Source organism: Camelus ferus, chromosome X (genome assembly GCF_009834535.1).
Source record: "Camelus ferus isolate YT-003-E chromosome X, BCGSAC_Cfer_1.0, whole genome shotgun sequence".
Taxonomy (NCBI): Eukaryota; Metazoa; Chordata; class Mammalia; order Artiodactyla; family Camelidae; genus Camelus; species Camelus ferus.
Window position 1 is genome coordinate 61,407,584 of NC_045732.1, and position 13,186 is coordinate 61,420,769.

Here is a 13,186-nt window from a genome sequence, read left to right on the forward strand (position 1 = left end):
AATAAGCTGCTCAACATCACTAATCATTTGGGAAATGCAAATCAAAATCACAGTGAGATACCATGTCTCACTTGGACGATTTTTATAAAAAAAACAAAACCTGAAGATAGCAAATGTTGGCAAAGTGGTGGAGAAATTGGAGCCCTTCTACTTTTGAGGGTGAAGGATATGTCTATTATCTTTATTGGGAACAATGGTAACATGAGTGTATACATATGTCCAAACTCATCAAATTGTATGTATTAATTATGCACATTTTGGTATACCAATTATACCTCAATAAAGCTGGAAGGAAAAATCACTGCAGGGTTTTTCTGGAATTTCATAAGTTGATCATACAAAGTGTGTGAAAGTGCAAAGGGCCAACAGTTGCTGTGAAACTACTGAGACACAATAATTATATGGTATTTGTACCCTACCAAATATCAAGGCTTATCATAAACCTATAGTGATTAAGTCAGAACATTACTTGTGTAAGGATAGACACACTTAAAAACCAAAAAGAATATGGAGAATAAAAAGAAACAACAAATTTACAGATCCTTGTATATTATAGAAGTGACATTAAAGATCAGTGGAGAAAAAAGGAACTAGTTGAAAGATTATGCTAAAAAAATTGGTCATCTTTATGGAAAAAATTATGCATCTCTAATCCACAGCATCAATTCCGGAAACATTAAGGATCTAAGGGGAAAAAACAAAATTATAAACTTCTTAAAATAAAATATAAAAGAATATTTTTAACTGTCAGAATAGGGAAAAAATTTCTTAAGCAAATAAAAAGTACTAACTATAAAAGAAATGAGAAACAAATTTGGGTGCTACATAATTAAGATATTTTGTCCATCAAGACAGTCTAAAAATGTGAAGAGATGACCAGCATTTATAACAGTGTAAAAAATGTAGTATTAGTATCCAGACTATGTAGGAAACAACATAGAAATCCTGCTACAAATCAATCAAAGGCACTTGATTTTTATAAAAAGGACATAAATAGGCATTTCATGGAAGACAAAAATATGAATTGCCAATGATGAAACTCAAAATTAGAAAAAGCAGTGAAATAAAACTATAAAGATGTGTTTTATGCAATTAAATTTCATAATAATAAAGACATTTGATGACACAAAGTTTGGAAAAGAATGTGGATAAAAGAGAATTCTACTACTAGTGGGAGTGTGAATCGGGCAACTATTTTACACAATAGTTTGGCGTTAGTCAATAAAGCTGAACACACCAAAACCTATGATTCAGCAGTACCACTCCTAGGTTAGAGGTCCAAGCAAGTAAGAAAATATTAGGGCAGGAATATATTTAGTCATAAAAAATAAAAACTTTGCTTTTTTATACATTCAATCATTAAATTCATGATTATTATATTAGTGGAATATATATATATATATATATATATATATATATATATATATATATATATATATATATATCCAGTATATTCAGTAAGTATTGTGTATTCATAATAAAATTTATTAAACTTACATCTGCATGGTAACATTTGAGGCAGAGAGAGATATTTAGTTTGTTTTGTGGCATTATTCACTCTTTCTCTAATAAATGGCATGCATTACAGAAAGTCCCTAAAACAATCAGAACTGGTAAGTACTAAAGTAGTAATAGTCAATGTTATGGCATATGTAGTGTGATTCACTTCTATAATTACATACACACACACACACACACACACACACACACACACACACAAACACCAACATACTCACAAGTACATGACTATAGAATTTTGTGTGCATAATGTTTTAAGAAGTTTTCTACTGCTCTCTAATAACTACTTAATTTGAAATCCCAACACTGCCCACTATAAACTACTGAAGTCTTTCCAAAAAATGTGTTTATTTTTCAAGGTTTGCTGTCTAAATAGAAAATGGAAGTAGTCATGTTCTTCTAGTGAAACTATCATTCTGAGAAAATCACATGCCTTCTGAGTTATAGTCTTTCTAAATATTAGAATATGAAGATAATTAGGTCATCTATTCAAGAACAGCTTCAGATTTTAGGGAAGAATTGACTAGTACATTTACATCTGAGTGGTGTTCTCCCAAATACATAGCCAGATGTACATTAAAAAAATTATCTATCTCGTAAAGAGCAGAAGTTTCCAAGTAATCTGTTCATCGATCTTATGTTGTTCAGTCTTGATTTAAAGAATAAAAAATTCAATTTTCAAAGGATTAAATATCTTGATTTTTACCTGAAACTTATGACTTGCAAATGATGGGTTTTTTTTTTTTTGGACCATACACATTAAAATTAAGTGAAAAATTTTGGGTTTTGTTCATCTTTAGAAAAGTGACAACTTTTAAAAGTCTCTGATGAGGAATAACGCATGTATGATCAATGTTTCGCTTGCATGACTGTCTTTGCCCTATGATATTCTATTTATCTGTGTCCATTCTTTTCTTCCTTTGTTCTTCTCCTTTTCCCCAGTGTTTAATTTTTGAACCCATTGACATAAATCAGATTGCTAATGGTACATTCTTAATAAATGCCTCAGTCTATCCTTTTGATAATCCTGAAAAGTACAGCCATGAAATCATGCAAAATTTCATTAGACAGACAGTATGGGGCTCTTGCAAATATATGAGTTCTACTGTTTTCTTATCCATAGGAAAGAACTTCACTGAACAAAATTAAAAGCATGACTTTATAATTTGTTTATATTTTTCTTTAGATTTCCATAAATGACTTAAGCATTATAAAGATTGGTGAAAACATGTGTAGGGTGTTTTATAGTATTTAGGAAATAAAAGTAATATTATGCATAAGGTGCTGCATTAAAATTGTTGTTGGTTTATAACCGATGCCACTTGAAAAATTCCCTATATAAGTATTCTTGAAATCTCATGAAACACTTTAAACTTCAGAGGATTAAGCATAATCTTCATATTTACTTTAGAAACAGATTTTGGAAGGGTTTGGATGTCTGAAAATACATATTTTAAAACTATGAATTCTTAAATAGGCAACTGTCATAATGCATAATGTGATGAATCAATGGAATTATATATTCTTCATTTTTCACCAAAATTTTCACTAAAATTTTATTTAGAAAAATATTTTCTTGCTATTATGATTGTAATTAGATTAATCGTCCTGCTGCCTTAGCCATGGCTTTCCTTTTACAGAGTTGTACTCCTTCAAATGCAATCATAATATGCTTCTTCTACTTTGTTACATTCTAGCATTTTTCCCCCACTATTCTGTAGCAAATTTACATATTTACTTGTTTCCTGTTCTTTGTGAATAGAAAGTGATTGGCGGTGAGACATTTAAAAGAACCACGCCAACAAAAATAAAACATATTGCAGGCTCTGAATGATGTGATAACGAAATGGAAAGAAAAAAGTCTGTTGTCAAATATAGAAATTATGGCAAATTTTGACAAGAAAAAAATCTCCATAATAGTGCAGCTCATGTACATGAAGGATGTTAAAATCAAGAGTAGAATAAATCAACCCTTATAAAACGAGTATCCTGATTTTGAAACCTGCTACTTATATTCTAAATGTTATTCGTCTTCACATTCTCCAAAAACTATGCTTAGAATATTCAATAATTAAACACAGGCAAATCTGTAAGCAAGAAGAACTCTAGAAAAAAAATTGTCTTCCGCGTTTGATATTCCCTTCATTACTTCTTTGAGTCTAATTTCTTTAGTTGTCTAAAGCTTTCCCTGTTCTGCATCAATCCACTGGTGCACTAGAACTTCTTGACAGTTTGCTTCTTCTCATCTTTTTAGTCTTGTGTTCAATTTCCCCTGGGACCCTCATCTATAGCTATTTCTAGCCTCAAGCCTTTTGTATTTGTCTCTCCTTCTTTTTGGAAGTGATTTAAAATTGCCATCAATTGGATAAAAATATATTTAGATTGCTTAACTGGCAAGGCATATTTGTGTCTTTTTTTGGATTGGTGATGACTTGCTATAGAGATAAAATACCATCAAGAATATCTAATGTGCTTGACAAAATTAAAATAAAATTAAACACGAAAATTTAGAAAAGTTTCCTGTGCCAAGAATACAGCATTAATTGACTCAAAGAGAAAAGTGAAGTGCTACTTCTTATTCTGACTTCTCCACATGAGATCATCTTTGAATATTGGAAAAACAGAAATCTCCCAACTCTTTTTCTTTTTAATTTTTTTTGTTGAAGTATAGTCGGTTTACAATGTTGTGTTAATTTCTGGTGTATAGCATAGTGATTTGTATATATATATATACATTCCTTTTCATATTATTTTTCATTATAGGCTTCTACAAGGTATTGAATATACTTCCCTGTGCTATACAGTAGGACCTTGCTGTTTATCTATCTTATGTATAGTAGTATGTATCTGCAAATCCATAACTCTCAATTTATCCCTCCACCTCTCCCCCTTTCCTCCTTGGTAACCACAAGTTTGTTTTCTATGTCTGTGATTCTGTTTCTGTTTTGTAAATAAGTTCATTTGTGTAATTTTTTCTTTTAGATTCCACATATAAGTGATATCATATAGTATTTTTCTTTCTCTGACTTATTTCATTTAGTATGGCAATCTCGAGGTCCATCCATGCTGCTGCAAATGGCATTATTTTATTCTTTTTTATGGCCGAGTAGTATTCCATTGTGTATATATACTAAATCTTCATCCAGTCATCTGTCAATGGACATTTAGGTTGCTTCCATGACTTGGCTATCACACATAGTGCTACAATGAACACTGGGGTGCTTGTATCTTTTTGAATTAGAGTTTCCTCTGGATATATACCCAGGAGTGGGGTTGCTGGATCATATGGTTAAGTCTATTTTTAGTTTATTAAAGAATCTCCATACTGTTTTGCATAATGGCTGCATCAAACTACATTCCCATCAACAGTGTAGGAGGCTTTCCTTCTCTCCACTCCCTCTCCGGCATTTCTCTTAACATAGACACACAGATACAGATACACACACATGCACATATACAGCTTAAAATTCTTTATATATTATACTGCTGTTATCCATGTAGTAAAATTCATTATGTTTCATTGAAAAGAAAAGATTTTCAAACTCTCTTAAAAAACACTGTATTATTCTTCTCTGGGATGTATGGTGAGAGAAAAGGAAACAATTTTTGTGCAGCCAGTTATGTTAAATCACATACCATAACATTTACCTTTTTTATTGTGGTAAGAACTTTTAACATGGGATCTACTTTCTTAACATGTTTTTAAGTGTATGATACAGTATTGTTAACTACAGGCATGAAGTTGTACAGCTGACTTTTAGAACTTATTCATCTTGCATAACTGAAATTTTATACCTGTTGTTGCATAGCAGTTCCCCATTTCCCCTTCCCCACAGCCCTTGGCAGCCACCATTTTACTCTCTGCTTCTAGGAGTTTGACTATTTTAGGTACTTCATGCTAGTGTAATCATGCAGTATTTTCTCTGTGACTAGTTTATTTCAATCATAATCCTTTTAAAGTGTACAATTCAGTGACTTATAATATGTTCACAATATTGTATAACCATCACTACTATCTAATTGCAGAATATTTTCATCACACTGAAAAAAGAGATGCTGTCCCATTAGCAGTTATACTTTATTCTTTCTTCCTCCAATCCCCTTTTAAGAACTCAGTAATGGATGGGAAAAATGTATACAATAAAAAAGAAATTTATTATAAGTCAAGGTGTCACCTAACATAAGAACTTTTTTCTAAATAAGCAAAAGCAACTGTGAATGGCTCTACATGTCATTCTTTTTAAGATCATGGTTATATAAGACTACACTGAGAGTAATAGAAAAATTATGACAATTGGATAGGCAACACAGAGATGTCAGGAAGAACTTATCCTAAAATTGTAGGATTTTTAAAATCTCATTCAAAAGGGCTTATCAATGGAGACCATATTGAAAAGGAAGACTAAAGGATCTTTAATAGAGTTGCCCTGTAACTTGTTCCTCTTCCAACATTGTCATTCAAAAAATTCCAAAGTTATTTACTGATATCTAAAATGGATTTTTTTAATATCAAATGCAGTTGAAAAGTCCTTATCCAATCAAGAGTATATGTGCTTGCTTCAGGGCAAAGAAGAAGACTTCCAACCATTAGATTCTTATTTTCAAAAGCCTGACTCAATCAAGAAAAGGGTTTAGGAGTGGAGAAGCTGTGAAAAGAAATACTGCTTGTTAGGTTATTTCTACCCTTTCAGAGTTGGTTGACAGTTATTCCCAAACTTAATTAAATAATTGAAAAGAAAAATAACGATTCCAGCATTTTACTGTTATTCATAATTTTTCATAACTTTAGGTGGGCCTCTTAAATAGTATGTGACAATGATAACATGACATTAATTGAATTATTCAGTTTCACTTCATTTTATGTGGTTTCTTGGTTTTTAATAAAAATAGATGAAATAATTTTGGAAAAAAATCAGTTTCATAATAGTGACAATTTAACACTATTTCTATTTAGGTATCTAAGTGTTTTTTAACTGCATATATACAAAAGAAGATGCCTGGATAATTTGTAAGTGATGAAAATGCATCCTGATTTAGTGAACATCCCTCATCTCATATAGATATAAAATAAAAGAAAATGAAAAAATATTGTTTGTAATGAGAAGTTTTAGGATTTACTCTCAACAGCTTTCATATATCACATACAGTAGTGTTAATTATATTTATCATGTTGTACATTATACCCCTAGTACTATTTATCTGAAAACTAGAAGTTTGTGCTTTTTGACTACCTTCATCCAATTCTCCCTTTCCCCATACCCCGCCTCTAGTAACCATAAATCTGATCTCATTTTCTATGAGTTTGTTTGTTCTTGATGTATAATTGACGTATAACATTATGTTATTTCTTGTGCATAACATAGAAATTCAATAATTATTTACATTATAAAATGATCATCACTAAAAATGATTATCACTATAAATCTAGCTACTCTCTTGTCATTATACAAATATATCATATTGTTATTGATTATATTCTTCACACTGTATATTTCGTACCCAAGACTCACCATTTTTGTAACTGAAGTCTGTGCCTTATAATCTCCTTCACTTATTTCTCTCAATCCTCCCCCCATCTCCCCTCTGGCAACCATCTGTTTGTTTTCTGTATCTATGACTATTTCTGTTTTGTTATGTTTGATCACTTGTTTTGTTTCTTAGACTCCACATTTAACTGAAATTAGTATTTGTCATTCTCTGGCTGACATATTTCACTTAGCATAGCACCCTCTAGGTCCATCCGTGTTGTTGCAAATGGCAAGACTACGTTCTTTTTTATTGTATATATTTACAACGTCTTCTTTATCCAATCATCTATTAATGGGCACTTAGGTTGCTTCTATATCTTGACTATTGTAAAGAATTCTGCAATAAACATAGGGGTTCATGTACCTTTTTGAATTGGTGTTTTCATCTTCTTTAGATAAATACCCAGGAGTTGAATTGCTGGATCATATGGTGGTTGTATTTTTAATTATTTGAAGAAACTTCATACTGCTTTCCATAATAACTGCACGGATTTACATTCCTACTAACAGTGCATGAAGGTTCTCTATTCTCCATATCCTCACCAACACTTATTTTTTGTCTTTTTGATAATAGCAATTCTGACAGCTGTGAGGTAATACGACATTGTGGTTTTCATTTGCACTCCCTGATGGTTAGTGACGTTGAGCTTCTTTTCATGTGCTTCTTCGCCATCTGTACATTTTTTTTTTTTTTTGGGGTGGGAGGAATGTCTATCCATGTCGTCTACCCATTTTAAAAAAATGTTTTAACAGGAAACAGAAAGGGGGAATTAAATTAATATTGTTAACATTGGGTTGCTACAACTATTCTAGTTAATGAAGCTGGATGGATATAAAAACAAACTCTGAGACAATACTGTTTTCCTTTCAGACATAATGGAATGATATTAGGTTAGGCAATTGGAAGATAAGTAAGTAGATAGGTTTGTAGGTAGGCAGGTCATCAGATAAATGAATTACATATCCAACAAATCCCTTCTGGGAGAGGGACCAGAATGACATATTTGATTAAGTATTATTTTTCCCCATTTTATGGATGAAGAAACCAAGAATTAGAGAGACTACATTACTTAGCTCAGTTCACACAGTTAATGAGTGTAGAGCTGAGTTGTTTGACCTGTCTTCTTATACAGACTCATTAAATAATTGCTGAATGAATCAATGATCTACATTTCTAAATGTACATACCTTTCATAGCGTTGTGTGTTCTGTCTTAGTCTGACAAGTGTGTGTGCATCATCATCTATCAATACAATCAGATTTAACAGACTTAAAACTGGTGTTAAGAGAATTAATTAGCACATAAAAGCATAAACAAGAATATCTGAATCCTCAAATTATTTTCATACCTTCCCTATATATATTTAGAGCTTGGTTTCAAAATGTTAGTTTTTGCCATGATGAAAGAAATTGTCCTAGACAGGCAGCCTTTGTTTGACTGTAAGAATTTGATCCCACTCTGCCTTAGATTTTATTTCCATATAACTTCCAAATCCATGCAAACAAAGAACATCCAAATAAATATTCAAAGGAAACTGATTTCTGGACATGTTTGTTTCACATTGAAACAGATTTAGAGTCATTTATATTGTTGTCCTGATTGGATCAAATTGTACCCAACACCCTCCTTGCAATTGCAGTCACAAACAGAGAGCATAATCTAACCACAGCTGTGTGTTAAAAAAAACAAAACAAAAAAAAAAAAACACCAAAAACAGGTGATATGCACCTGGCTTGAGGTTTAATTTGAAACAAGTCTGGCTCAGTTTTTTGATCCTTCCAAACAAACAAGAATAGGGTTCCCAGAACTTCCTCCTGTAGTACATAATTAGGCAAGGTAGAAAGAATTTATAATGTTTCCGGCTCTGATGAATTCTACAAAATCATCACCTGAATCTTAAATTCGGCTGGTAGCAAATATTATCTTTAATTAACTTATCTAATTTTAATCTTAAAACACAGCTGTAAGCTTGGGGAAGGTGCATATGTAAGTGAAAAACTATGTAGGTTGGAGGAAAATATTCTTATATACACCTGTGAATAAGAAGTAGCCCGCTGCTCTTCAAATTCTCACAGTTGTCACATGTACCACTTTCATGATTTAGTCTACTGATCACTTGCATAACACTTCAATATTTGGCATGTTAATGGCATTGACTATCGTTCCCATTGATCTGGGATTTCTTGGCATGCAGGTAATTACTAGTATACTTAGTAATACTAGAACTGTAATTGTTTTAGGTATATTTGTAAGCATTGATATTAACACCATCAATGACTTCACCCTCAGAATTAGTGTAATAATGCTTTTATGTAAGTCAGGACTTACTGACTTTCAAAAATGTCAGAATTAGAGTGTTTTCTGATAACACAGGAGACTGCTGGCAGCACTAACCTTATATTACATTGTGATGTCTAAATATTTCTGCCCAGCAATGCATATATCTTAGGAAGTGGGACATTTACCTATTCTCCTGCACCAGGGTTCAGTAAACCTTTTCTGTAAAGGGCCAGATAGTGAATATTTTATGGTTTGCAGGCTATCAACTCTCTATCACAACCACTTAACTCTGATGCTGTAGCACAAAAACAGTCAAAGGCAATACGCAAAAACATAGATTTGATTATGTTCCAATTAAACTTTATTAACAAAAATAAGCAATAGGCTGGATTTGGCCCTCAGGCTACAGTTTACTGACCCTTGTTTTATGTCGCTTAGATTATTCTCTTCCCTCTTCTGATTAATGACTCATTAACTTATCTTACGGAAGAGTCAGTATTTTCTGTATTCTCAAACCAGTTTCACCATTCACTTGTGTGCATGTGTGTATAAATTCAACTATTTTAGCGGAAGTAGTAGCATCTCCATATTGATTTTGAAATTGAAGTTTCTGAGTTCTGTTTACACATTGGCCAATGGCTATCATATATTTATAAGAAGTTATAATCATTGATTAGTGGAAGATAACATGTTTTAAAAATTCAGCAAATTAATGTAGAATATTGAGATATACATTATATTATTTCATCACAAAAGACAAGATCATTTTGTTAATAAAGTTTAATTTTAACATAATCAAATCTATGTTTACCTTTTCATAAGACAAGAAATTAAGAAAAGTTTGTTTGATCTGTGTTAATGGTCCCTGCTGTCATGCCTCTGTCATGCCTGTAGATATTACAAGGGATTCATAAAGGGTGACAGAATCTATCAATCAAATATTCCACCTTCTGCACCAAGAAACTGTGCAACATGCAGTTCTCGGGCAAAGATGTCTTCATAGAACCCACAGAAGGAGGCCAAGTAAGAGAGTAAACATTTGGGCACCTAATATAACAGAGGGCACTTCTTAGGCAAAAGAGAATTGCAGGCAGCACCAGCTAAATCAAAAGGCGATCGCCACTTTACCACTCACCCCTCTCAGTGCTGGAGCAGCAGAAGTGGCGAAGATCAGGGAAAAATGAAGAAAATAACAGAACATACCCTGTAGCCTACATACTAGACCTTGAGCATCAAGTGAGAGGGATGGGTGGGAGTAAACTATAAATTACATGAAAGATAAAAGTTTTGATCTTATACTATGTTTTCTTTAAAGTTTGAAAATGAGACTGTTAATATCTGAATGTAACCTAAAAATTGTATGATTTTCTCAATTTGAGATCAAAAAGCAAGGAAGGGATATTAGACTGAGCGGGGTTGATAGGACTAGTGCAAGAGGGATGAATCTGTTTCTTGATTTTACCCCATGAAAGTTAGCTTATTTCATAAACCAGTTCAAGTGCATATTCCTTTTCCCCAGCAATCCAACTCTTGAATGTCTTTCCACTCAATGCCCTTCACTTACTCCTCCATAAACAATATGCATAACTAGACGTATCATTGTAGAATTTCAGAGAGAGGGAGAGAGAGAGCGAGAAGAGAGAAAAATTCACCTTCGAAGAGTCCCATTTTTCTACTTTGCATAAGCAACAGTGGATGCTACAAGAATGTGAAAGAGTTCCTTCAAAGATCTGAGGAAAATTACATTTTATCTTACAATGCTATACTCAAAATATCAATTAAAAGAGCAGAAGAAAGCCATGTCAGAACTCAGAACAGTTACCTCTTACAAACTTCTTGAGAAGAGACTTGAATATGTTTCTGCAGTACCAGAGAGCAAACTAAGAAAGGAGAATATAGAAACCAGTAGATCTAATTCAGGAAAATGCTCCAGGCTTAGCTATCAACTGATTCAGTATGGATGAGAAACACACAGAGTCTTATAATGAAGTCATCTGTGAAAAAAAGAGATCCCACAGAAAAGATAATATGCTTGAGACATTAGAACAATTTACTGATAAGGTAAAATCCAAAAATATATGAAAATTAGAAATACCAATAGATATTCCCCCTAAACAAAGTTACAAAAAAGTAAATTAAACAAGACAGACTATATGTCCATGAAGCCAAGTTTGTTATAATTATACGAACTATTAATTTCAGTTATTTGAAGTTGACCCACAAAACACAGAGGACACGTGGTTACAGATTATAATATGAATGTAACCAGGGTTTTCAGGGGCCTCTATTTGCTGGAATTTTTTAGACATAAACACAAAGTGGAGTTTTATTATTTTTCCAGTGACTAAATAGTTTCCAATTGTACCGTATTGAAACTCACTAGCCTGCTGGGTATTAGGTATCGCGATAAAATCTTGGGTAGATTCCATAATTTTGCATTCACTTCAGTTGAATTTCAGTTTTGCTCATTTTAAAGCTTTAATCTCAAACTTGCTTCAAAGTGTTTATCCTACTACCCAATCCAAGACAAGCTAGTCTGGTGTAAACTTCAAAATAGCTGGGCAGTGATCTGTGCTTTATTCAGATAGTCTTTCTCTCAGAATATTCTCACCCTCCTAACTTCAGATTCTAGACTACTGAATGCCTCTTAATTGACAATCAAATGGTAAGTTCAGCAAGGAGGCTACATAACATCTTGAGCTGAAGAAAGAAACAACTTCCTCTCCGTATGGTCCCCTAAAGGCATAGGAGGTGAAGGGGAAGCAAAGCATCTCTCTGGACAATGATTATCACTAACTGTGCAGACACCATTGTATCAGCAGAGTCCCCAGCACCACACAGAATCAGCTCAAACTAGAGAAAGGTCAAAGATAGATTCTTATCACTGGCATGCCATGGGAACCTCTGGGTTCTTTCTTGAGGTCTCAAGGGACTGGGACAAAGTGGAGATTGGCTTCTCTTTTCATAAACAAACTTTATGACCCTTTCCTTAAATTCTGCTGAAATACAGTAATTCAAGAATGCCTCCCACTATGAGACATTTCAAATAAAAAAGCAGGCGCCTTGTTTTATATTTAAGTAAAACTATAAGTTTTAGAGGATTTATGTCAAGCAGCTTTCTTTTCTCTAAAGCAGAGGAGGGGGACTAAAAAGGGCAAAAGTACCATAATCCTAGGCTCACAGAATATTCTCCCCATAACTAGCATCATATATTATTCAGTTGGTGACACCAAATCGAGCCTGGAAGTTCTGAAGTTCAACAAATTCCAAATGGGTAACAAGATGTTAATGGCATTTCCGGCAGGGATTTGCAAATCTTTATAAATGGTTCACTTGCAGAGCCATTCTCCTTTGGTTTCAAAAAATGGAATGCACTCTTTCCCTTTCCCCATGAGGGCTGGAGGTGAGGTGGGGTAGGCTGGTAACTGGAGAACATAGTCTAGTTACGGAAATCTCGGTGAGCCCTGTACAGAGGTACTGGTCCCAACTATTTGCAGCTGATTCCTCTCCAGCAAGACTTTGAACTTAGAAGAGAGATATTTAATGCATTTTAGACTCAATTTCACCCATAGTCACAATTTCAGCACACAGTAGAAAATAGAGCACAGTATCTTTTTTGCCATTAAAAATGATTTTCTTTTACTGGAGGTACTAGGAATTGAACCCAGGACCTTGTGCATGCTAAGCATGTGGCTCTACTACTAAGCTATATCTACCCTTCATTACTGATGATTTGTAAAAGTAAACATAGAGGAGACAGAAATTGGTAAGTGGGAGGGAAAAGGAAAAATAGGAAGGTTGATAAATTTATCCTACAAAATACAGTTTAGAAATAGAGATCTAGGTCTGTTATATAAAG